The sequence below is a fragment of the Gossypium hirsutum genome, chromosome D12 (genome assembly GCF_007990345.1).
Source record: "Gossypium hirsutum isolate 1008001.06 chromosome D12, Gossypium_hirsutum_v2.1, whole genome shotgun sequence".
Classification (NCBI taxonomy): domain Eukaryota; kingdom Viridiplantae; phylum Streptophyta; class Magnoliopsida; order Malvales; family Malvaceae; genus Gossypium; species Gossypium hirsutum.
The window spans coordinates 28,905,772-28,933,194 of NC_053448.1; the positions used below are offsets into that span (position 1 = coordinate 28,905,772).

The 27,423-nt window shown below is 34.7% G+C and overlaps 1 long non-coding RNA gene across 2 annotated transcripts; it reads right to left on the reverse strand.

Moving 5' to 3' along the window:
* Nucleotides 1-1,137: 1,137 nt before the first annotated feature.
* LOC107945697 (uncharacterized) lies at nucleotides 1,138-27,205 on the reverse strand. 2 transcript variants are annotated; one of them, XR_001696668.2, is made up of 7 exons: nucleotides 26,843-27,205; nucleotides 26,483-26,571; nucleotides 26,178-26,202; nucleotides 25,981-26,019; nucleotides 23,976-25,491; nucleotides 8,083-8,238; nucleotides 1,138-1,729 (listed from the first exon to the last, which is right to left on the reverse strand). It is a non-coding gene; the product is annotated as an uncharacterized lncRNA (long non-coding RNA). The 2 variants fall into 2 exon arrangements; XR_001696669.2 differs by lacking the exons at nucleotides 1,138-1,729; nucleotides 8,083-8,238 and having other exon boundaries at nucleotides 23,773-25,491; nucleotides 26,843-27,191.
* Nucleotides 27,206-27,423: the final 218 nt, after the last annotated feature.

Consider the following 27,423-nt stretch of genomic DNA (forward strand, 5'->3'; position numbering starts at 1 on the left):
TTGCTCGTCCCAAGTAATGCACAAATTGAAAAGAATTTCTTGAAAACACCTTTGAAAAATTCCTTCAGAAAAACATTCTTCCCAAAATTATGAATTTAGTATACTTATGCTCAAGAATAAGAAATTTGATATTTATGCTACTTAAGTATACATATAATTCAAATTAATCTCAAGTATTATTATGATAGCAAAAATCGACTAAATTCTTTCTCAATAAAGACATGTTAAATCCCTACCAATGTGATTTTATTCCCTTATTTAAGGTTAAGCTGCAATCATCAAGTTTAATTTATGCCTTCATATGTTGAACATAGCAATTTCTCTCCACTAATGTAGGTAGCATAGAAACTTGAATCAATAGGTCTTTTAAATAGGTTGTAACATGGCTAGGCTAGGGGTAGGTAAAAGATAGAAAAATTTAGGCTTAAAACCCTAGACTCAGCTTCAATTAGACCTTCGGAATATTTACCTTCAATACACCAACTTATTTTGCTCTCACATGCTCTTTTGTACATCTATTTTTCTTTGAAGTACGTATGCTCTTCTCTTTTTCTTTTCCTTTTTTCTATTTTTTTCACGAGCATTTTGTTGTATATACTACAATTTTTTCAGCATTTGGTACTTCTTTTCAACCCCCCTAAACTTATTTTCAAAGAATATTCTGAATAGTATTGATTCCAGTGTTTGAGACAATTTAAAGATGATTAAGAGAGAAGTGATGGCTAAATATTGCAAAGGTTCAAATAAAATTAGGCCATATAATCTCAAAGTTGGGTTTCAAGGAATAAAAATTCATCAAGGTTGGCTTGAAAGGCTCAAACGGTCCAAAACAAAGTTGTATAAATCATTTTCAACATTCCATGCTTCCTAGGATTTCACCTCAAGAAACTACTAAGTCAATTCTAGAGACTTAAACTTTCATGCATGCCTAACTTTCTTAAGAAACTAAAAATTTTATGGTATGATTCGCTTGCTTTATTAAGAATACATTTATGTCATAATTCTGCTAATATAACAATCATTGAAAGAATAGAATTTTATTCATACTGAAGTTTAGCATACTTAACAAAATTTCAAATTTTTGAATAAAATATATCCTAATCAAAATTAAAACTTATTCTGAGAGGAAATAATTAGACCATTCGCTCTAATGAAATTGTAGTCCCATGTGAAATAGGCATAAGGCTGAATAACATGAAATAGAGCCATACCTTCACTAGTGGTGTCAAATATTCTCTGCGACAACTGTGAATTCCTTGCTTTGACACAGTCCACTTAGAACCTAAAACTGTAAGTTCCTCGGGAATTTCTTACGGATTTCTAGTCTCAATGTTTCTTATCAATGAAGAATATTCATCATCTTCGAAATCAGGTAATTCAAAGAATTCATTAATAGCGGTTGAGGTTATTAGTACGTTGATTCCTCAGACAGAAACTTTCGTTAATTCGTTTTGAGGTCAAATTCGCATAAAATTCACGAACTAATTCCTCATATGCACTCGTTCTTTTCTCACAAAAACAACTCCCAATTGAGAGCTTTAGCAATTTTTTGAATGCGGGCCATGAAATCAATGTAGCTGCTTTCTTTCAGTGTAAAGCCTTTTCTAGGATGCATTTGTTGATTCTTGAAGATGCTTTCATTCTTGCTTTGGCTTCTTCATAGTGAAATTTGTTTTGGGATTCGTCAATTTGGACAGAGACACGAGTTCTCTTACGAGGCATGATCAACCTGAACATAAGATAGAAACAAATATTTTCTCAAAAATTTAATTAGTATAAAATATTAATAATTCAATAAATTGAAAAATTAAATAATTAAATAAAATTGAAATTTAGGAGAAAAATTTGTCTTACCACCTTTATAGAGAAATTAAGAACTCAATAAATAAAATTGGAAGTAAAAGAATTTAAATCATGGATGGTGCAGTTAATATTTACAGAAAGAGACATAATTTTTAATATTTACAAAAAGAGCAACCAAATTTTGAAAATAGTGCAATTAAGTACCTAGACTTAAAGAAAATTTGAAATTGAGTAGCAATTAAAACTTGAATCAAAATTGACCCTTTTTTATTTGAAAAACTAAAAACTTATTTTGCTATTTAGAAAATAATTTCTTGGAAGATTATGTTAAAATCAATTCCCAAGAAAGATTGGAGGGGTCACAAGCGGTCTCGCTTAAGTTTCAATCTCCTAGACAAAATTTATTTAAACATACTAATCCCAAAAATATACCTTGAATCATTTATTTAAAAAGAAAAATGAGAAAAATTAAATATCTGATAAAATAAACGAGATTCGATTCCATTCAATTTTATCCCCCTAGTAATGTTTTAAGCGTTGAGCATTGACTCAAAAATTACCTCCCTTACTTTGAAGTTCGACAACTCCGTATAGATAAACTTGGTGAATCGTAAATGGATCGGACCAACGTGATTTTTAACTTACCTAGAAAGAACCTTAATCTGGAATTGAATAATAAGACTTGTATGAGAACATTCGAAATTCTTCTAACTCGTTGACTTGAAGCAATCGTTTCACTTTAGCAAGCTAAGGATCCAAGTTGAGTTGTTGGAGAGCCCAATAAGTTTTCTACTCTAACTCCAAGGGTAGATGACATGCTCTCCAAAAGACCAACCTATAGGATGACATCCCTAAAGGTATCTTGCATGCTGTCATGTAGAAACATAAAGCATAATCCACTGTTTTGGACTAATCTCATTGGTTTGGGCAAACTACCTTCTCGAGTATGCCTTTGATCTCTTTATTTTCCAATTTAGCTTGCCCATTCGTCTGCAAATGGTAGGCTGTGGAAACCTTGTGCTTCACTCTATGTTTGTCGAGTAACCATTTCAACCATTTGTTCACAAAATGGGACCCTTCATCATTGATGATAGCTCTCAAGGTTCCAAACCTTGTGAACACATGCTTCTGCAAAAACTTCATCACAACCTTAGCATCATTCATCGGATATGCCTCGGCCTCAACCTACTTACACACGTAATCTATTGCTACCAATATGTACTTGTGACCAAAAGACAGAGGGAAAGAACTAAGGAAGTCAATACCCCAAACATCAAATAATTCTACCTCGATGATGTTTTTTTGGGCATCTAATTTCTATTGGTAATGTTTCCAACCCTCTGGCATTGATCACAACTCCTTATGTAGGCATACACGTCTTTAAATAGTGTTTACCAAAAGAATCTGGCTTGTAATACTTTAGCTGCAATACGTGTACCTCCGAAGTGTCCCCCACTTAGAGCTGTGTGCCAATGATATAAAATCTTATGTACTTGATCTTCTGCCATGCATCTCCTACTCATTTGATCTGTACATTTCTTAAACAAATATGACTCTTCTCAGAAGTAGTACTTCACATCATGAAGAAAATTTTTCTTTTGATGATATGTCTTATCAATCGGCATCAAACCTCAAGCTAAAAAGTTAGGAAATTAGCAAACCAAGGGGTATTATGGACATGATTTACCTTTAGTATGTGTTTATCTGGGAATGTCTCCTAAATGGGTATATGTAACACCCCTAACCTATATTTGTTGCCGAAACAGGGTTATAGAGCATTACCGAAGTTTTCAAATCAAACAAACAAAAAATTTCAAACATTTCAAATCATATCGATAATCATATTAAAACCAATCCAAATCATACATGTTGTCCCTTATACGAGTCCTCGAGTCCCTAAAAACACATTAGGAACAAGTCTGGACTAAATCGAGAACTCAAAGAATTTTTTAGAGAATAGCGAAAATTTTCAACATTGTAGGGGTCACACGACGATATGACTCACACGGCCAAGAGACAAGCCCGTGTATGATTTATGTTCATCTAAAGCTGCTTTCAAACTATCTCGGATCATTTTTACTTTTTCTTCAGTCTCATGAATTAAATCAACCCCGTGTATCTTTTTCTCACTGAGCTCAGTCCAATATAATAGAGTTTGGCATTTACGACCATACAAAGATTTATACGATGCCATCTTTATACTAGATTGAAAATTGTTGTTGTACATGAATTCAACCAATGGTAAATATTTCTCCCAGTTGCCTTCAAACTCTAATACACATCATCGAAGCATATCCTCAAGAATCTGTATTACTCGCTTGGACTGACCATCGATCTGAGGATGAAATGTAGTGTTAAAATGCAACCACATAACTAGAGCTTCCTTTAACCTTTACTAGAATCCTGACGTAAATCGTGGATTTTTATCTGAGATGATGGAAACTTGTACCCCGTGTAATCTGACAATCTCAGAAATGTACAACTTAGCTAATTTCTCAAGGGAGTAATCTATACGTACCAGAATAAAATGCGCTGACTTCGTCAAATAATCAACGACAACCCAAATGGCATATTTCTTTCTCGGAGATAGGGGTAAACTCGATACAAAGTCCATAGTAACTTGATCTGATTTCCACTCCGGTATCATTATTGGCTGCAATAAACTAGAAGGTACCTGATGTTATGCTTTAACTTGCTGACATACTAAATGTCTCAATATAAAGTCTGAAATCTCTCGCTTTAAACCCAACCACCAGTACATCTGTTTCAAATTATTGTACATTTTAGTGCTACCAGGGTGAATGGAAAAACTACCACAATGAGCTTCATACAAAATCTTCTGAATTAAAACAAAATCTTCTGAATTAACTCTGAATCCTTCGGTACACAAAATCTACCTTTAAAAAGTAAACAATCTTCCAACCTAATTTGAAAATCTGAATCAAGAATTGACTAGCAAAATTTCCGTTTAGCTACCAACGCATCATCGCATTTTTTAGCCTCACAAATCTGTTGTAAGAACAATGGTTTAGGTTTTAACTCAGCTAAAATCAAACCATCAACAGACAATGACAACCACGTATTCACACTCGCAAAGCAAACAAAGATTTTCTACTCAAAGCATCAGCCATTACATTTTCTTTTCCCGGATGATAATCAATAATTAAATCATAATCTTTCAACAACCTGAGCCATCTGCGCTATCTCAGGTTCAAATCTTTCTGCGACATTAAATACTTCAAACTCTTATAATCAGTAAAAATGTGACATTTTTCACCAAACAAATAGTGTCGCCAAATTTTCAACTCAAACACAATAGCTTCCAACTCTAAGTCACGTGTCGAGTAATTCTTTTCATGAAACTTTAATTGTCGGGAAGCATAAGCTATTACAATTCTTTCTTACATCAAAACATGGCCTAATTCATTTAAAGATGCATCACTGAAAATCTCAAATTCTTTATCTGATTCAGACTGAACTAGAATGGGTGCCTCGATCAACAGTGCTTCCAACTGATCAAAACTTTGTTGACACCTCTCAGACCATTCGTATTTCACATCTTTCTATAATAGTCGTGTCATCGGTATAGCAATCATCGAGAATCCTTTGACGAATCTTCTGTAATATCTAGCTAGTCCCAAAAAGCTTCTAATCTCAGATATATTTCTTGGAGGCTTCCAATCAATAATAGCTGAAATTTTTCTCGAGTCTACTCTGATGCCATCTGCCGACAAAACATGTCCCAGAAAACAAACTTCTCATAGCTAGAATTCACATTTTCTAAACTTAGCAAATAATTATTTTTTGCGTAAAGTTTACAAAATAATTTGCAGATACTCAGCATGCTCGTATTCATTTCGTGAATAAACCAAAATGTCATCGATGAAAGCCACAACAAATCGATCTAGATATGGTTTGAATATTCTGTTCATCAGGTCCATAAACACTACAAGTGCATTGGTTAAACCAAACGGCACCACTAAAGGTTCATAATGTCTGTACCAAGTTTTCAATGCAGTTTTCGGCACATCTTAATCTTTAACTCGCAACTAATAGTAGCCGGAACGAAGATCAATCTTTGAAAATACTTTGCACTTTTCAACTGGCCAAACAGATCTTTTCTTTTTGCCTTGTTCAACTTCCAGTAATCAATGTAAATTCTCTAACCCGTAACCGATCTAGTCAGTATTAATTAATTATTCTCGTTCTCAACGACCATAATACCTACTTTCTTTGGCCCGCATTGGACCGGACTTACCCACGAACTATCTAAGATGAGGTAAATTATACCAGTATCTAACCACTTAATGATTTCTTTCTTTACCACGTCCTTCGTGATGGGGTTCAGTTTTCATTGTCCATCAATCGTCCCTTTGTCACCATCTTCTAGGATGATCTTGTGCATGCATACAGACGGACTAATGCCACATATATCAACTATGGTCCATTCGGTAACCTTCTTGAATTCTTTCAATACTAGGACGAGTTTCTTGTCTTGCTCTTCGGTCAATTCTACTGAAACACTTACAGCAAAAGTAGAAACATTACCTAAATAAACCTATTTTAAATGTGAGGGAAGTACCTTCAGTTCTAATTTAGGTGGCTCCTCAATTGGCACTTTTGATTGGGCATAATCCCTATTCTCTAATTTCAAATACTCAAAGTGGGATTGCAGATTAAATCCCCTTTAATTAGCTTCTAGCAAAGCTAAGTATCTATCCTCCTATTCATCACTTTGAGGGTGTGATGCCAAAATTTTCTCCAATGGGTCCTCAACATAGTTGAGTTCCTTTTCCATGATTAATTCTTCTAAATCAGACACTGTAGAACAATCATTAAGTGTGTCAAGAAATCACATAGACTTAAAACCATTAAACGTTACCTGATTGTCCTGAACACGCATAGTAACTTGCCCTTCTGCACATTAATAAGGGTCCTTGCAGTTGCTAGGAAAGGTCTTCCTATGATGATTGGCACTTCTTTATCTACTTCAAAGTCTAGAATAACAAATTTAGTAGGGAAAATAAATTTATCTACACGTACCAATACATCCTCGATATTTTCTTCTAGATGTGCTAAGGATCGATCTGCTTATTAAAGTGTAACTGTAGTAGGTCTAACTTCAGCTATCCCTAATTTTTTGAATATAGACATGGGCATCAAGTTAATGTTTGCACCAAAATATCATAGTTCCTTACCACAATAAGTTGTTCCAATGTTGCAAGGTATAGTAAAACATCCAGGATCCTTCAACTTTGGGGGTACCTTGTCTTGAAGATATGCACTGCATTCCTTCATCAGGGCTACTGTCTCCAATTCTCCAAGTCTCCATTTCTTGGATAGGATATCCTTCATGAATTTGATGTAATTCAGCATTTGTTCAAGTGCTTCTACCAATGAAATGTTGATATGAATTTTCTTGACTACTTCTAGAAACTTCTTAAACTGGACTTCCTGTTTTTGATTTTGAAGTCTTTGAAGGTAGAGTGGTGGAGGATTATTTACTTGAACTGGTTGATTTATCTTCTATGGAAATTTTGCATCTAACAAAGTTGTTAGTTTCTCAGAATTGATTGGTTCAGAAATGACCTTATCGAATTTTTTCAATTCTGGTGCTGGTGAAATTGAAATTTCAACACTCCGTTGAATTTCCACTGAGTCTTGATCATCATTTGGCTCTTCTTCAACTTTGACAATGTTAGACTCTAATGTCTTTCTGCTCCTCAATGTCAATGTTTTATAATGCTCCTTCCCCAGATTTCTTGGATTCTCCGTATCACTAGGCAAAACACCTTGTGGATGGTTTCTAAGTTTAATGGCAAGCTGGCCCATTCGGTTTTCCAAGTTTTTTAATATGGCTGCTTGGCTTTGGATTAAGGCATCCTTTTTGGCTATGTATGCCTTTAACAAGTTTTCTAAGCCATTGGAAGATTCAGCTTGAGGTTGCTTCTGAACTTGTTAGGTAAAAACAAATGGCTGGGTCAGTCTAGGTTGGGCGTAAGTGTTATTGGTTCCAGCCCCTTGGTTATTCTAGGAAAGGTTAGGGTGGTTTCACCAAGATGGGTTATAAAAATTGGTTTGCAGTCCTTACCTTCCTCAGTTCTTGTTTTGATTACCCATATAATATACGGATTCTAGGTTTGATGGACATTCTTCAAACAAATGTCCTTCCCCATAATAAACATAGGCTGTACTTTCAAAGTGATTAGATGGCTGAGTTGTAAAACTATTAAACCCATTAGTGGTAAAATTTTTAAGCATTGAGGAAATCGAAGATACCTAAGATGCGAGTGGAGTGAGTGGATCCACTTTATGTATTCCAGCGACTCATCTTCCTGACGCTGCTCGATTGGTTGGTCATTGATAATTGCTACTGGTAATTCTCTCAATGATTTCATAAGCCTCGTTATAATAACAACATCTAGAGTAGAAATCCTGCACAAAAGATATAAAAGATGGTATCCGCAAGTATACAGATCAGGTTGTAGTATAGTTACAACAGATTAGATAAGTACTCCAAGGATCGCACCCAAGGGAGGCGAGTACTAAATTAATTCTAATCTAAACATGAATAGATCTAGCTAGTACTTTAATTAGTTTATCTTACAAAGGATGAAAAGAAAAGTGTTGGTGAACTATATTGAATAATAATGATAACAGAAAATAAAGAATAAATAAACACCAAAAATTAAATAGTAAAATATATCAAATCTAGGCATGGGTAATTAGATCAATTTAGTAATCATAACCAATTTTCGCCTTGGGTTTTCTTGTTCAATCAACTAGTCAATATCCCAGTAGGATCTTTCGATCTTCCACTAACATATTGAGTCAGCAAAAACTTCTTATCTCTGGACCTCATAGTCGAGATTAGTTTAGGTTTAAGGTGTTCATGGATAGGCCATATCAAATTTGGGTTAGTTCCCACCTTAAACCTTTCAAGGGTTGTCAGGCCTAGGGTTTTAGGTTTTTCCTCTCCTAAATAGTTGATTCGCTAAGAAACCCTTATAAAATAGTTAATTAATCATACCTCCACTCGCTAATCCCCCACAGGAGGATTAGTTCCTCATGGATCAAATAAAAATATAGAATGTATAGAAAGAATAAAAATAAAGAACAATTCAAGAAAATAAAGTTTAGAAGAACCTTGATTTGTATTAAAATTAATAATAGAATCTCACAGAGTTTGACAATACATCACAAATCTGATCTCTCCACAAAAGGAAATAACAAGAACTGGGATAAAATCTAGAACCTAAGAAAATAGAAGAACTAAAAAATTAGTATAAAGAGAAAATTATACAATATAAAAAATGTGTCTAACAGGTGTTAAATGAGCCTATTTATAGACTTTAGGGTAGTTGTTGTCCTCAAGGCTAAGTAAGCTTTCATCCTCGTGCTTAACATTTGATTATGCAAACCAAAATTCCCCTAGCTCGAAAGTATTTCTCGTACAGAGGTGATATCGCGACACATTAAGTCTTGTGTCACGACATCGAGGGCAATGTGCTCAATTTTAGATTGCCTTTAGGGGTGTGTTGTGTCATACTAAGGCTATGTTGCAACATTGAAGGCAGTCTTGAAATTCTTCTATTTTGCTCTCTATGTTACGTCATCTAATGCTCTTTGTTGTAACCTAGTGACCAGCATCGAGTTATCGCACCTTCTAATGGTCTCATGCATGCTCCCAAAGTGTATTAGCTCACCTTTAGGCCTCATTTGGCCTTTAAGTTCAATAAAAAACTCAAATTACACAAATTATTAAACTTAACTAAATTTTCAAAAATGTAATTAAAACTTAACTAAAATGCTTATGTTCAAGCTCCTAAAGTGTGAAAACTACTTTAATCTGCTACACCGGATTATAAGAGATCAAAATCCCCCACAATTAAGTCATTACTTGTCCTCAAGCAACAAAAACAAAAGCAATAAATGAAAAGACAATCCTTGAGCAAGTATGGTACAAGTGTTAGCTTTGGAGCACATGAATAGGTATTTCATATTTACACATAATCTTGGCATCGAACACCTAAGTTCAATATATTACAAAGCAACAAGCATTAAGGGTCTCAAATGTAAGAATCCATCAATAAATTATACAAGTAATTTGATTATCCTAGAAGAATACAAACAGTCAGATGTGCCATTATTCAATATGATTTCAAATTGCGAATAAGCCTACCTAAATCACATAGGCTTTTTGGCTTCTAACGTTCTGAGGCTTTAGGACAGGTATGTATTTCAAGAATGGTAGGCATCAAATAGTTTCAAGCATTTAAATAGTTTGGCACATCATATTGTCTGCTATTCTCCCCCTTAATAACCCTTTCCCCCTCATCGCCTTAATTCTCCTTCTCTCACATTCCTTATTTCTCCACAAAGGAGATCACATTATAATATAACAATTGCGGTTAGCTCACGAGTTTTTGTGAACTAATGAATGAGCTATTCTAATTTTGTGAGTTTTTTACATTTTTTTCAATACATCTCACTCACAAATGCCTTTTTTTTAAAAAACTTTTCAAGTACTTTTTCTACTCACTTTCTTTCTAATTTTTATTTTGTTGCACATTTTGGCTAACCTATAATCATTATATCACACTGATCCTTCCTATTTCACTTTGTTTTTACAAAATCCACCATAATGTGTCTACTTAATCCTCAATATGAATAGCCATATGTCTATAATCGTGTAGTTCAGGACTAAAGAAAAAGGGTAAGTAAAAATTGATATTTTGGCTCGGGTTTTGTACATATGTTCATCAAGAAATGTTTTTTGGCTCAAAATTAGGTATTCAAGATAAATAAATAGGGTTGGTTTTTTGGCTATAGGTTTATACCAAATAGTGCCTTAGGTCATCACTAGGTATCACAATATTCACAACTTTAATCCACCAGAAAATCACAGATTCAACAATTTATCATTCATACCACCATGCTTATTTCCTTGTATTCTCTATATCATTGGTATATTCGATTGCTTAATACCTATTTATAGTGTAATAAATAAAACTTTTTAGTCTAATAATAAAAAATTTAAAATCACTTATTCTCATGCCAAATTTATTGTAAATACAATCAACCTATGTAAATGCTCCTAACCAATTATTGCCTTGGGTTTTCTTATTCCATCAACTAGTCAATATCCTAGAAGGATCTTCCAATCTTCCACTGACATATTATGTCGGGAAGAACTACTTATCTCTTGACCTCACAGTCTAAACCGGGTCAAGGTTAAGGTGTACACGGATAGACCATACCAAATCTGGGTTAATTCTGACCCTAATGACTTCTTAGGGTTGTAAGGCCTAGAGTTTTAGGCTTTTCCTCTCTTGAACAACTGATCCACTAAAAACCTTATAAAACAGTTATTTAATCATACCTCCACTGACTACCCCCATAGGGCGATTAGTCACTCATGGATCTAATAAACAATATAAACTTGATATAAAGAATAAACATAACAAACAATTAAAGATAATAGAGTTTAGAAGAAGCCTAATTTGTATTAAAATTAAACGCAAAATCCTCACAAAGTGTAACAGTACTTCATAAATTCAATCTCTCCATAAAATGAAATAACAAGAACTGGGATAAAATCTAGAACCAAAGAAAAGAGAAAAACTAAAACTCTAAAAAGAAAATTATACAATATAAAAGTTGTAGCACGCGATAAATAAGCCTATTTATAGACGTTAGGGTGGTCATCGTTCTCAAACGTAGGTTAGTTTTCGTCCTCGTGCTTAACATTTGACTGTGCGAACCAAAATGCCCCTGGCTCGTAATTATTTCTCATACAGAGGAGATTTCACGACACACTAGGTCCTGTGTCGAACATCGAAGGTAGTATGCTGAACTCCAGGGTATCTTCAAGGGTATGTCGCAACATACTCAAGCTATGTCATGACACTGAAGGTGGGCTTGGTACTCTTCTATTCTACTCCCTATGTTGTGAAATCTAGTGCTCTGTGTTACAACCTAGTAACCAGTATCGAGTGATCACACCTTCTAATGGTCTCTTGCACGCTCCCAAAGTGTATTAGCTCACTTTTAGGCCTCATTTGGCCCTAGAGGTCAATAAAAGACTCAAATTACACACTTTATTAAACTTAACTTAACTTTACAAAAATGTAATTAAAACTGAACTAAAATGCTTATGTTCAAGATTTTAATGTGTGAAAAATAGTTTAGTTTGCTACATCAAATTATGACAAATCAGTGGTTGAATATGGGCTTCAAAACATTTAGGAATTTTTCAATGAAATGGCCTGTTGCCTTAATGATTATCTCAGATGTGCCATGTCTTTGCTTAAAGATGAGGTCTATAACTGGTGGTCAACACTAATAGTTATGGTACTGGGAGATAGGGTTAATTGGGATTTCTTCATATTCGAGGTTAGAAATAAATATGTCTGCAAACGATACATGGACAAGAAAAAGAAAGAATATCTTAAATTGAAATAAAGAAATAAATCTATAGTCGAATACGAGCAAGAGTTCATGCAACTTAGCAAATATGCTCATGAAATTGTGTCAACTGTATCACACCCAAATTAGCTTAATCTAAATTGAACACGAGTAGACGTGAAGTTATCTATTCTGGCACACTCTGGTAGTTAGATCACCAAAATATAAGTGATAATACTAGAAAGAACATATGTTTTCTCCCTACTTATTGGTTAATTTGTACCGATTTAGTTATCTTTAACACATATTTTAGCATTTTCAGTTCAGTAAATTGCATTATATAACTTAGTGGATCTTAACCTATTTATCCTTAATTTGTCATGTTTTGGTATTGATGTCGCTGCATGAGTATTTCTAGATTGCACCCAGAATTGTCGTTGCACCTGATAGCTGTCCGAATGAGAACAAAAATGTTTGAGCTATCCAGTCTAGTATAACCAACTTGTACGTACAGAGCCAGCATGATTTTGATGAAAGGACACCTCTACTATTTGGAAGAAGATAAATATTCACGTAAAAAAAGAGAGAGCTTTTTTTAGGATTATCTTCTTTAACCTATCTTTTGAAGCTTTTCGGTGATGACAGCTTAAACCTCCATCGGATGAAGCAACGTGAAGGGGATGCAGATTAGTTCTTGACGAAGAGCCGTGAGTGAGACGCAAGAGGGAGTTGAGAGATCAAGTCAAGATTTTCTAGAAATAGTACTCTCTACTTGTTTTTTTTATATTTCTTTTCTAAATGATGGTGATTACTTTATATTTCATGTTTGTACGGAAGTATACATGATTATGGGTTAAATGTTATTTTATTCAATCTTGCTTCTACTGTTTAATCTTTGGGTTTGAATGTTTTCAGCATGGAAGTGTTATTGTTGTCACTGACACTTGAAAATGCGGCGATAGTTCAAGCTAACAAGTATGACAACAGAAGTTGCTTGAGGATTAGAGGAATTTAATCCACTTGTTCTTAATAGTGTTCAATTGCCATCATCGGAAGGTGTGGCTAATGTGCATGTTTAAGTCTTTGATTAAATATAGAAGTTAAGCTTGGTAAGATATTCATTACAATTTAATGCATCGACAATCACCTATCCTTTTATACCTTCTAAGCACTTAGCATTTTGTTAAATATTTACGCTGAGGATCCTAGTTTTTTAGTATTATATTTTATCTTATTGTTTTGAAGTTATTGCTTCGAAAACTACACTCACAATTTTTCTCATTCCCATCTATTTACTGCATTGACATTGATAGACAAAAGACAACAATCCTCGTGAGATCGATATTTGACAAACTCATATCTGTCTACTATACTTGCATCCACAGTGTATGCTTGCACATTATTACTACAACGTTAAGAAGCCGATCAAGTTTTGGCACCATTTTTGGGGATGGCGTTTGTTTGATGTTTATTTTTTATTTCATAATATTTAGTTGTTACTAACTTGTTTTCTTTTTGTCGTTATTTTCACATTTTATTTTAGGTGTTGTATGACTCTGAGCAATTCAGAGTTTTTTGCCAATTTTGATCCAGAAATTGAAAGAACCGTTCAGAGGAGACTTCAAGAATAAAGGAATATGGCTAATGATCCACTATTGCCACAAGATGCTCAAACACAAAACTGGACTATACGAGATTTTGTAGCACCTGTCTTGGATGAGATACAATCAAGAGTTGTTGGCCAGCAATCCAACATGGAAATTTTGAACCCAAGCCAGTAATGTTTCAAATGTTGAATTCTAATGGGCAATATGATGGGTTGTCACATGAAGATGCACAAGAACATCTTAAATCATTTTTATTGATTTGTGCTTCCTTAAGTCAACAAGGCGTTCCTGATGATGCTTTGAAGATGCAATTATCTCCTTATTCCTTATAAGGAAGAGCTCGTACTTAGTTCAATGGGGTACCTACCGGATCAATTACTTCTTAGAATGCACTAGCAACATAATTTTTTTTGCAATTTAACCTACCAACAATGAACACTCGTCTCCAAAATGATATGACAACTTATCATCAGTTGGACGATGGGAATCTTCACACCATATGGGAATGTTATAAATCTTTACTTCGACATTGTCGCATGCACAACATTTAGCAGGAAACACAAAGTGGGATTTTTTATAATCGGTTGAATTCACAAACGAGGAATCTTGTCAACGCATCAACCAATGGTCCTCTACTGGATTGTACTTATAATGATGTTATTGGAATTCTTGAGAGAATTGTTCAGAATGATTATCAATATCCTATCTCTAGAGCTAGACAAGCAAAATCTACTGTGGGAGTTATTGAATTGGACACAATATCTGCACTTAGTGCTCAAGTTTCTTCTCTTGCAAATATGATAAAAATATTCAAGGGACTAGTGACGTTGCACCTATACAAGTCACTCAACAAGTTGATGTTCCTATTTTTCGTTGTGAGATTTGCAATGACAACCACAATTATAAAGATTGTCCACAACATGCAGAGAATGTCTTTTATGTCAATAACATCTGCAACAATTCTTATGGCACCTCTTATAATAATTCTGCACGTAATCAATAGTCTTGGGGAAATCAGAATGTCGAAAAAAATGTTGCGACATTCCGATATGAGAATATATCTACCCAAGGCAATTATAATTCAAGATAAAGAAATTACAATCAACAACAACCGAACTAAAAGCAGAGCCAGATGCATCCACTTTAGAACAGACATAGCCACAACACTCTTCAATGTTGAATCAACATGTTCCAAAACATCGACGACAACAGTACACGCAAGCTTCTCCTTCTGAGTCGTTAGTAGCTCTTAAAGCTTTAATGCGGGAGCATATGACTCACACAAAAGCTATTGGAAAGGGAATTTATCTTCTATTTGGGCGTTAGAGGCACAATTAGGAAAACTTGATTCGAATCTGAATACTCGACCATCGAGCACACTACCTAGTGACACGAAAAATCCCAATCTGAGAGGAAAAGAACACTGTAAGGCTATCACTCTCAAGAGTGGTAAACAAACTAGCGAACCGACTACAGACTCTACTGTAGCACCTCAAGATACTATTGAAGTGATCCCTGGTGAGAAGATTGAATTTGAAGAGCTTGTTGATGTACAAGACAAGGAAGTTCCACAACTTGTTACTCATATGCCTAATGTCTGACCCTCAAAATTATCGATGCAATCAAAGGTTTCGGTGCAATGAGATGTACCTCTGCTTTTACCTTTTCCACAAAGATTTAGGGAGAATGAGCAGGATAAGCAGTACTAACAGTTCCTGAACACACTAAACCAATTTCAAGTCAATATTCCTTTAGTAGACGCTCTTGTGCAAATTTTAAATTATGAGAAATTTTGAAGGAGCTCTTGTCCAAGAAGAATAAGCTCAGTGATATGAAAACTATTACACTCATAGAGGGTTATAGTGCTATTTTGATAAAGAAATTGCACCCAAAATGAAAAATCATGGGAGCTTTACTATCCCATGTTCAATTGGCAACCATTATTTGCGCAAGGCTTTATGCGACTTAGGAGCTAGCATCAACCTAATGCTACTATCTACTTTCAGAAAGTTAGGAATTGGTCACATGAAACCTACTGTAGTGACATTGCAACTAGCTGATCAATCCTTGGCTCAACCTGAAGGGCAGATCAAAGATATCTTAGTTCGTGTAGATAAATTCATTTTTTGGCTGATTTTATTATACTTGATTGTGAGGAAGACAAGGACATTCCCATATTCTTGGGATGACCATTTTTAGCCATCAGAAGAACTATTATTGATGTTTACAAAGGTGAACTGACCATACGACTTATTGATGAGCACGTTACCTTCAGTTTTTTTGAATCTATTCAATGCAAGGATAAAGAAGAATGCCATACTGTCGATGTGCTAGATGATCTAATCAAGGAAGAATTCAATGACCAAAGCACAATACTTTCGGAGGAGTTTGCAATGACATCTAATGATGAATTCTTAGATGATTGTGACAACATGGTTGAAGTTAATAATATTGAACTTAGGCATGGATGACAGATTGAATCCTTACACTTAGCCAATAGAATAGCTCCAATTTTCAAGCCATCTATCGACGAAGCTCCTACTCTGGAATTAAAACCATTACCTACTCATCTTAAATACCTCTTTCTTGGTGATAACTATACTCTCCCAATTATTGTCTCCACAACACTGGATGTAAATCAAGAAGATAAATTGGTCCATAATCTTGAGCAACATAAACGATCTATTGCTCTGAGTATTGCCAAAATTCGAGGTATTGGTCCATCTTTTTGCATGTACAAGATCAAGTTGGAAGATGAAGGAAAGCAATCGATTGAGAAACAAAGAAGATTAAACGAGAAGATGAAGGAAGTTGTTCAAAAAGAAATTATAAAATGGCTTGATGCTGGAATTATTTACCCTTATGTTGATAACAATTGGGTAAGTCCAGTGCAATGGTTCCAAAAAAACGTGGCATCACTGTGGTTAGCAACAATAAAGACAAATTAATTCCTAAAAGCATTCCTATGGGATGACAAGTCTATTTGGATTATTGTAAACTTAATGCTGCCACAAGGAAGGACCACTTCACACTTCCTTTCATTGACCAAATGTTGGATAGGCTTGTTGGAAAAGCCTATTACTGCTTTTAAATGGCTATTCTGGGTATAATCAAATTGTAACTACACCGGAGGATCAAGAGAAAACAACTTTCACCTATCCTTTTGGTACTTTTTCTTTTCATCATATGCCTTTCGGTCTTTGCAACGCACCAGCCACATTTCAAAGGTGCATGATAACAACATTCTCGGATATGATTAAAGATTCTTTAGAGGTTTTTATGGATAATTTCGCAGTCTTTGGGAATGATTTTGATCATTGCGCTGACAATTTGGATAAGGTATTGTAGCGATGTGAAGACACACATCTTGTTTTAAATTGGGAAAAATGTCATTTTATGAAAACTCAAGGCATTGTGTTAGGCCATCGCATCTCCAGTCAAGGCATTGAAGTAGACAAAGCTAAAGTGGAAGTCATTGAGAAATTACCTCCACCGAAAAATGTGAAAAGTATTCACAGTTTCCTTAGGCATGCGGGGTTTTACCAAAAAAATTATTAGAGATTTCTAGAAAATTACAAAGCCCTTATGCTCATTACTATAATAGAATCAAAATTTCTTCTTTCACGATGCATGTCTAGATGCATTCATTCAATTAAATACACAGCTAGTAAATGCACGCATTTTCGTTGCACCAAATTGGTCTCAACCTTTTAAAGTTATGTGCGATGCAAGCGACTTTACTGTGGGTGCTGTTCTAGGACAACACAAGGGAAAAATATTTCACGCCATCTTTTACGCTAGCAAAAGTCTGACAGATGCTCAAATCAATTATACCACTACAAAAAAAGAATTGTTGGATGTAGTCTTTGCTTTCGACAAGTGTCGTTCTTATCTTGTCGGTGTAAACGTTACCGAATTTACTAATCACTTGGTGTTGAGATATCTTTTTGCGAAGAAAGATGCAAAACCAAGATTGATACATTGGATCTTACTGTTGCAAGAATTTGAGATCGAGATAAAAGACGACAAGGGTTTAGAGAATTAGGTTGCAAACCATCTGTCTCGATTAGAAGTTGGTAGCGAAGATGGAAACATACTTGAAATTTTTGACACATTCCCAGATGAGAAGTTATTTGTTGTAGATACAACCCATTGGTATGTGGACTTGTTTAATTATCTAGTGTGTGGAAAAATCTCATTGGGTGTCTCAAGCCATAAAAAATATTTCTTCATGAAGTAGTAAAGTATCATTGGAATGAACCGTATTTATTCAAGGTCTACAATGACAATATTATTCGACCTTGTGTTCCCAAAGAGGAGATGCTTTCCATCCTGAAGCACTGTCATTATGCTCATTATGGAGGTCATTTTGGTGGCATGCAAACTGCCGCTCAAGTTCTCCAATCAGGATTGTACTAGCTTTTATTATTATTCTGCTATCCCACAATTTTGTGAATCAATGCGATAGGTGTCAGCGCACTGGTTCTATATCCTGACGCAATGAAATGTTGCAACAACCAATTATGGAGGTTGAATTGTTCGTTATTTATGCTATGGATTTTATGGGGCCATTTCCAAGTTCATTTGGAAATCTTTATATATTACTAGCTGTTGACTACGTCTCGAAGTGGGTTGAAGTTGTTGCAGTCCTAATGGATGATGCAAAGACAGTGCTTAAATTTTTTCACAAGCATATACTCGCCCGCTTTGGCACACCAAAAGCATTTATTAGTGATCAGGGTATAGATTTTCATTGCAACCAAGTGGCAGTCGCACTGAAGAGATATGGAGTTAATCATAGAATGGCTACTACTTATCATCTACAAACTAGTGGACAAGCTGAAGTATCGAATCGAAAAATTAAAAACATTCTTGAGAAGGTTGTGAACCCTTCGAGGAAGGATTGGTCTTCCAGATTGGATGACGCTATGTGGGTATTACGGGCAACATAAAAAACTCCATTAGGGATGTCGTTGTATCAATTTGTTTTTGGGAAACCATGTCAGTTGCTAGTTGAACTGGAGCACAAGGCAATGTGGGCAATTAAGCAAGTTTTGTAGCGATAGCATGATAGAATTATTTTGTAGCGACAATTTATCGTGGGTCAAGAAGTTTTATTATTCAATTCTAGACTAAAACTGCATCTGGGTAAATTGCGCTCTAATTGGTCTGGACCTTTCGAAGTTGTCAAAGTATTTCCTCATGGTGCAATCACAATAAAAGATTTACATGATGGACACCAGTTTAAAGTGAATGGGCAGCGATTAAAACATTATCTTGGGAGTATGGATCCAAAGCAGGCAGAGACCATTAAATTGGTCAAAAAACTTTAATTCTTATGAAATTTATTATGTCTTATTTTTTTCTGTTCAAGTTTGTTTTACTTTTTATTTTTATTTTTGAAGAATAATTAGGTATCATTGTTGAAGCGCTTGGGCTTTATGGTCAACGCAGTTCGTACTATTGTACTGTTACTTTTGACTGAGCAAGCATTAGGGCAGATCAGAAATTTTAAATCCCACCGTTTGATCAAAAGAAACCTAGCCGTCTGATCTGTTTGAGCGGGTGAAATTCTCATTAGATGTAATTATTCCCGCCAGCTTTATTTTCCTTCACAAAAGTCACACCTTTCCATCTTTTTCGTTCACTCGATATAAACCTCCTTCACTGTGCCGACTGTCCCACATACAAAGTAGCAATTTTTATTCACCTTCTCTTCCCCAAGTTTGTACGTTTACAACTTTAAACCATCTTCACTCCACAAAACAACCAAAATATAGAAAGAACAAGAGGATCAGACAAGAAAGCCACCAAACCTGTTGAAGAAGACTTATATTCTGCAACTACAGTTCGTGAATCGAAATCATCCATTCCAACAGAGAAAACGGAGTCGGTGATCTTTTTAACGAAAGCATCGTAGGACCAATTTCAAGATAACATTTTGAAGCGTAACCTCCATCCAAAACAGGGCATTCTCCTTTCATAACAGCAAGACTTGGGCAAACAAGTCTACAAAACCATCTCTAAGCTGAAGTGGGAGATATTCTGCACACATCCTGGAAGCTATTCTCCTTCATTGGTATGTCAGTTTTACGCTAACCTTTATGACCATGAGTTAGAGTTTATCTTTTTTCGAGAAGGCTTAATCCCATGGGATGCTAAAAAAATCAATGAGCTGTACAACACTAAATTGGATGTAGATGAACATTCTGAGTTTATTGAAGATATCAAAGATGAAAAAAGGGAACTATTGGTGACGGATTTATGTATCGAATGAGCATTGTGGACGGGTTATACGAGATGAGAATTGGTAAGCTCTCTCGAGCTGAAATCGGTAACCCTAATGACATGTTACTTGTATCCTACGAATTCCTAAGGCTTAAATGAGACTCGGTAGTAGTTGTAGATCATCGGATATGCGATCAGTAAGAATACATGACAATTATACAATTCACATACATATAATTCAATTAAAACATATAAATACACAATTTAATTAAGAAAACTTACCTCAGGGAGTGCATGTAGATACAAAGGGTATTAAGCCGAGACTTTCTCTTTGCCCCGATCTAACTCCATACGAGGCCTAACTAGATCGATATGAATAAATTTCATCCAATTCAATATATTTCAAATTCAATTTAGTCTAACATGTAATTTTTGCAAAAATACTATTTTGTGCCTATACTTTAAATTATTTACAATTTAGTCCCTAGGCTAAAAAAGATGAAATTCATGCAATTTAATCCTTACCCAAGCCTAGCCAATTTCTATACATACTAATAACAGCTCATATATTTCATAAATTTACAAATTATACCATGAATTGGTCACATTTTTCAATTTAACCCCTAATGGATAATTTCATCAAAAATTCCTTTACAAAAGTTGTTTATCTAACAACCATTCATTTTCTATCATCAAACATAAAAACTCAAGCATACTCATCAATGGTAAAACCCTAATAGTTTAACAGCTTTGCAAATTTTGTCCCTGGACTAGCTAGATTAAGCTACAATGATCCCGAAAATATAAAAATTATCAAAAATGGGACAAAAATGCATACCTATTTGAGCTTATAGCTTGGCCGAATGTGAAGTGCAAAAATGGCTTATTTTTGCTTGTTATTCGGTTGAAGAAGAAACTAAAAGATGAAAACTTTAATTGTTTTATTTATTTAATTTTTATTTATTAATTTCCAAAATTAACCTTAATAACTAAGCCAAATTTCAAAATTGCCAAGCCATTATCATCCACTAACATACTAATGGTATAATTACCATATAAGGACCTCCACTTTAAAGTTCCATAGCTATTTAATGCCTTTAGCTATTAGAACGCAACTTTCACACTTTACGCGATTTAGTCTTTTCTATCAAATTGAGCATGTAAACGGTAAAATTTATTAACGAAATTTTTATACGGTAATACTATCATTATGTAGAGCATAAAATAGTAATAAAATAAATTTATCAACTTTGGATTTGTGGTCCTGAAAGCACTACTCTGATTTCACTAAAAATGGGCTGTCACAACTCTCCCCCTAAAGGGATTTTTGTCCCCGAAAATCTTACCAGAAAAGAGGTTCGATTATTACTTTCTCATAGCTTCCTTGGGTTCCCGGGTGACTTCTTCTATTTTGTGTCACTGCCAGAGAACTTTTACTAAAGCTATATCTTTATTTCTCAATTCTTTCACCTCTCTTGCTAGAAATTTGATCGGTTCTTCACTGTACGACATATCAGACAGAATCTCGACATCCTTCAAGGAGATAATATGTAAATGGTCAGATCGGTACTGTCATAACGTAGACACGTGAAAGGCATTATGAATTTTTTCAAGTTCTGACGGTAAAGCTAATCAATATGCAACAGGTCTGATTCTTTTAGTAATCCCGTACGACCTGATAAATCGCGGACTTAGTTTTCCTTTGCGACCAAATCAAACAACTTTCTTCCAGGGCGATATTTTCAAGAATACTCTATCGCCGACTTGGAATTCTATATCTTTACGTTTCAAATCTGCATACGATTTCTGACGATCTGAAGCTACTTTCAAGCTATCTCAGATTACTTTCACTTCTTCTTCAGTCTCACAAATCAAATCAACCCCATCTATATTTTTCTCACTAAGCTCAGTCCAGTATAACGGAGTTCGACATTTATGACCATACAAAACCTCATACGGTGTCATTTTTATACTTGACTGAAAAATGTTATTATACGCGAACTCAACTAATGGTAGATATTTCTCTCTGTTGCCTTCGAACTCTCACACACAGTAACAAAGCATATCTTCGAGAATCTGAATCACACGTTTGCACCTACCATCGGTCTGAGGGTGAAATGCAGTGCTAAAATGCAACCATTTACCAAGAGCTTCCTATAACTTTCTCCAAAATTGTGATGTAAAACGTGGATCTCTATCCAAAATAATGGAGACTGGCACTCTGTGTAATCTGACAATCTTAGAAATATATAGCTCAGCCAATCTGTCAAGGGAGAAATCTATACGTACAGGAATAAAATGTGCAAACTTCGTCAAACAGTCGACAATAACCCAGATGGCATCCTTCTTTCTCGGAGATAGGGGTAAACCCGATATGAAATCCATAGTAATTCTATCACATTTCCACTCCGGTATCATCACTGGCTGTAATAGTCCTGAAGGTACATGATATTTAGCTTTTACTTGCTGACATATCAAACATCTAGATACAAAGTTAGAAATCTCGCGTTTCATTCCCGGCCACCAATACATTTGTCTCAAATCACTGTACGTTTTATTGCTCTAGGATGAACAAACAATCTACCACTATGAGCTTCGTGCAAAATTTTTTGTATAAGCTTCAGATTCCTCCGTACACAAACTCTACCTCTGAACAGTAAACAATCATCGGGTCCTGTCTGAAAATCTGAATCAAAAGTTGACTCACATTGTACTCGTTTAGCTAGCAACTCACTATCACATTTCTAAGCTTCGTAGATCTGTTGTAAAAACATCGGTTTAGCTTTTAACTCGACCAAGATCGAACCATCACCAAATAATGTCAGACGTGTATTCATAGCTCGCAGAGCAAATAAGGACTTTCTACTCAAAGAGTCAGCAACTATGTTTACTTTCCCCGGATGAAAATCAATGATCAACTCATAATCTTTTAACAACTCAAGCCATCTGCGTCGTCTCAGATTCAGATCTTTTTGCGACATTAGATATTTTAAATTCTTGTGAGCGGTAAATATGTGACATTTTTCACTGAACAAATGGTGTCGCCAAAATTTCAAAGCAAACACAGTAGCCACCAACTCTAAGTCATGCGTGAGATAGTTTTTTTCATGCGACTTTAACTGTCTGGAAGCATAAGCTATTACTTTGCCTTCCTGCACCAAAACACAACCCAAACTATTTCAAGATGCATCGTTAAAAATCACAAATTCTTTACTCGATTCCGACTGAACTAGAACTGGTGCTTCGATCAACAGTGCTTTCAACTGGTTGAAACTTTGTTGACATTTCTTAAACCATTCAAACTCCACATCTTTCTATAATAGCCGCGTCATCGGTGTAGCTATCATTAAGAACCCTTTGACGAATCTTCGGTAGTTGTTATAGTAATTAGGGATTAGTCATAAAATATAGTTTAATTTTGGTTCTTGGAAAAACCCCACATGAAAGAACAATGTTGTGGAGAGTAATGATCTGCGTAAGTGAGAGTTTTTATGGCAGAATCAAACAACCCTAAGTATGAAAATTGGTGTTGAACAGAAAATTAATTGAAAAGTGAGGGGGTTTAAAGAAAAATATTATTTACCTAGAGCTTGCAAATTCAAAGAGCTTGCCTCTATGAGAGAAGATGATTAAAGCAACTTCAGCATCACAAAGAACTGATAGTTTAATTCCAGTTTTCCCTCTTTTTATTTTTGCATGTTGCCATGCCTATTTTTGCATGTTGCCATGCCTATTTCCAGTTTTCCCGCACTTAAACACTTCAATTTACAACATTTAAACACTTCAATTTATAGATCCACCAACAATAAAGTAGCATCAGGATACAGATCCACCACATTTTAGCACCATTTTCAAAACTATCATAAGTTTATATGCTCATAGCCGAAAACATATAATAAAACCTATAAAGCTAAAATATTAGAGACTGACCTTCTTTTCCTTTTCCAAAATTTCTTTTATGGGACAAGGTAGTGCTGCCTCTTTGCTTGTCGTTGAACAATTTTACTAGCAAATTTCTACTCCATCTGTGGAAACTTAATCTTTTTCATAACATCAATCTTCCCCTCAGAACTTGACATAAACAGTATCATTAAGCATTTCCACAATGAATTTCAAAAGATGAAAGAAAATATCTATGTACATATAAAACATGACATAAACATTTTCAAACAATGATCAGAGTCATATATGAAATCATCTGTGGATCATTAAGACATTAGGTAAACAAAGTTGACTAATGTTGCTGTCTTTTCTCTGAAGAAATTATTGGATTTAAACATTAATAACATCCAATTATACATACATAGATATTTTGCACTCTCGAAAGTCCTATTTCTTTATTTTTTGCCAAATAATTCCTTCTTCCATAAACAATAAGTAATCATTTTCATTCTTAAAGGAGAAATCTTTTCATGTACATCAAATAATTCCTTCTTCCAATTATATATACATTTATAAAGCATCTAAACTAAGTGATTATCCTGAATCATGGTACATCAACAGAGCACCAAAGTTACTCAACAGTTAACTACTAAAAATCTATTAAAAACACCAAAAAGACTTACCTACAAAGAACATTTATAAAGCTTTTTTTCAATAAATCATGTACAAATCAACTCAAGATGAAGAAAAATAGAAAATATTAGTCCAATGTTATAACTAAAAATTGCATATCCTTGTACAGATTAATGTGCTTGTTAGAATGAGAAATACACAAAAAAAAAACAAACAAATAGGTCTGTCTATTTGTTTTGAAAAGAAATACACAAAATATTTGATATAATCTGCTCAAAAGATATTAATCATGTTACCTTTCAACCCCAAACAGCTTGAAAAGATATTAATTCGAGCCTATGAACTAGTATGTAACTAAGTGCAAATACTATGTATAAGGCACATGTACATAGCACACGTGCATAAAACAACTTAAACCAGGTTATTTGCAAGAAAATACCACATTTCCTTTGTTTCATTCAATGATATTCAACATATATATTGACATTCGGATACAAATACCCATGTTACTCCAACTCTTCATTTTTTGAAGTACCTGTGTCCGGCATCCATATATACATATGTTTTGGACATAAGAATTGGGCGGCAATCCTCCAAATGTATAGGAAAATATAAATAAAATTGAGCATACCTGTGTTAGACATATACCCCACCCAACAGTCATCATTGAGTCTGAGTAACATAAGTCTTAACCACAATGCAAACTTAAAGGTGCTAGTTTCTTTTGCAATGCAACCAGCATTTTTCATTGATCCACATTGAGGGCTCAGCAAAACTACAGAACATGCTCAAGGGTATGTCCAAGGGCATCTCACATGTATGATCGAAGAAATAGTTAAGTATCATCATATATGTTTGGAAATATTACAGTGCTATCTACCTTAATTTCATAACCTCTGAGCCGTCTCATTGTCAAATCCTGAGCAGGAATCTGCAATCAGAAAAATCACTAAGATAAAATCAATCTCGCAAAAACAATGTCCTTGAATGTAGGAACTACCTAAGCAGGATATCATATGTTTCCAACAAAGACAAAGAACCTACTTATTAAAGCCAAATAGACAATAAACTAACAAACAAATAGATTAAGCTGTAAACAAATAGACAGACACATTAACCTACTTATTAAAGCCAAATAGACAATAAACAAACAAATAGACAGAGAACCTACTTACTAAAGCCATATAAACCCAGTGTTGTGACATACATTGGTAGGCCACCCTGTCAAACAAATAGACAGTATATCGATATTCTTCATACCAAAGCATTATTACTCCTCTAAACTCAAATTGAACTATTGTGGGGGAAAAAAACATTAAGATCATACACACACAGACACCTACAAAAGCTAACATATATAATATAATATTTCAAAATAAGCAAGTAGAAATAATTCTATAGATGGGAAGAGATCACTCACCTGGAAACTTCCCATCATATATGCTTTCCCCACTAGTTCCTGGAAAAAGTACAGTTAAAATATCAATGTGCTTTTCAAGAGAAACTTCAACCAGCAGTCACATAGATGGAAACCCTTAAAGAGATCTTATCTAAAGTAAAATCAATTAACAGCTACAAAAAATTAAAATAAAAGTCCTCTTTGCAAAGACTGCATACCATCTCTTCTTCCAAAATCACCACCCTACATAACAAACATAAGATGTTAGTCCACAAGAAAAAAGACATTTATGTGTAAAAAAACTGGGTTGGACACAGCGAAGTTCAGTAAAATTTTGAGGATTCACAACATGGTAAATACAACCTTAAAAACTATATCACAAGAAAAGCAGTTGTGACCATCAGCCCTGTTTCCTACAGCATAAACAATAGTAATTGACTAAACGACATTCCACTTCTAAGCCATGTTCTACAGGAAACAGCTAGTGGAAAATCCCGATTAGAAGTAAGATAAAACAACAAACCTGGGCCAGGGAACCTTTCATGACTCGATAGAAAAAGGAACCCTTGTAGTGCAATGGCTTTCCAGTTTTAGGACCAATGCCCTTTTCTCCTGTAGACCAAGACATATTTTAAGAAAGCAGAAAAATACAAATACGTGAATATTTATGTGCATAAATGTCTGCAAGTGTGCTTATCTATACAAACAGCAGGCAGGACCTTTTTCCCTTTATATACATCATTTCTTTCATTCATTCAACTGTTTCAAGATACTAGTGAAGGTTTTGCAGAACATGGAGCGCATAAAAATAGATTTTCTTATAAATAGTATATATCGAGATTAGGAAGAAGAAAATGGAAAGCATTGCAGGTAGCTATGAAACCTGAAGAAAAAAGAAAGCATTCCGAGGGTCATTGAGCAAAGCAGAGTAACGGATTCTCGCCACGGGAGTGTCTTGACATGGGAAAATGGAACGCGCGTGGATACACTGGCATTGGGTATGAATAAAAGGCTGTTTTTTTTGTTAAACGTTTGCGGCGGTGATAGCCATTGGAGAGTAGAAGAAGAAGGGGAAGTAGAGAAAACGATGAAGAAGGGAGCTCAAAACATCATCGTCCGGTAGCGAGATGGAAAGTTGGGTTCCTTTGATAGGGTTAGGTGAAGAGGAAACAGAGAAAGGGAGAGGGGAAAAGACAATAGGGATAGTAAGATTAGGGATTTCACGGGGGAAAATTTGGGGTAAAACGGCGTTGTTTTGTTCTACTAAATATTTTTTATTTTGTCTGTTAAAAATTATTAGTCAACTAATTTTATAAAATATGTATTATTTTTTTCATAAATTAAATTTTTACTCTCAAAATAAATATCATATATTTTAATAAGAAAAAATATTAAATGGCTGTAATTAATTATTAAATCAAAATTATCTAATGTAAGCAATTAATCTCTCACATATCAAATTTC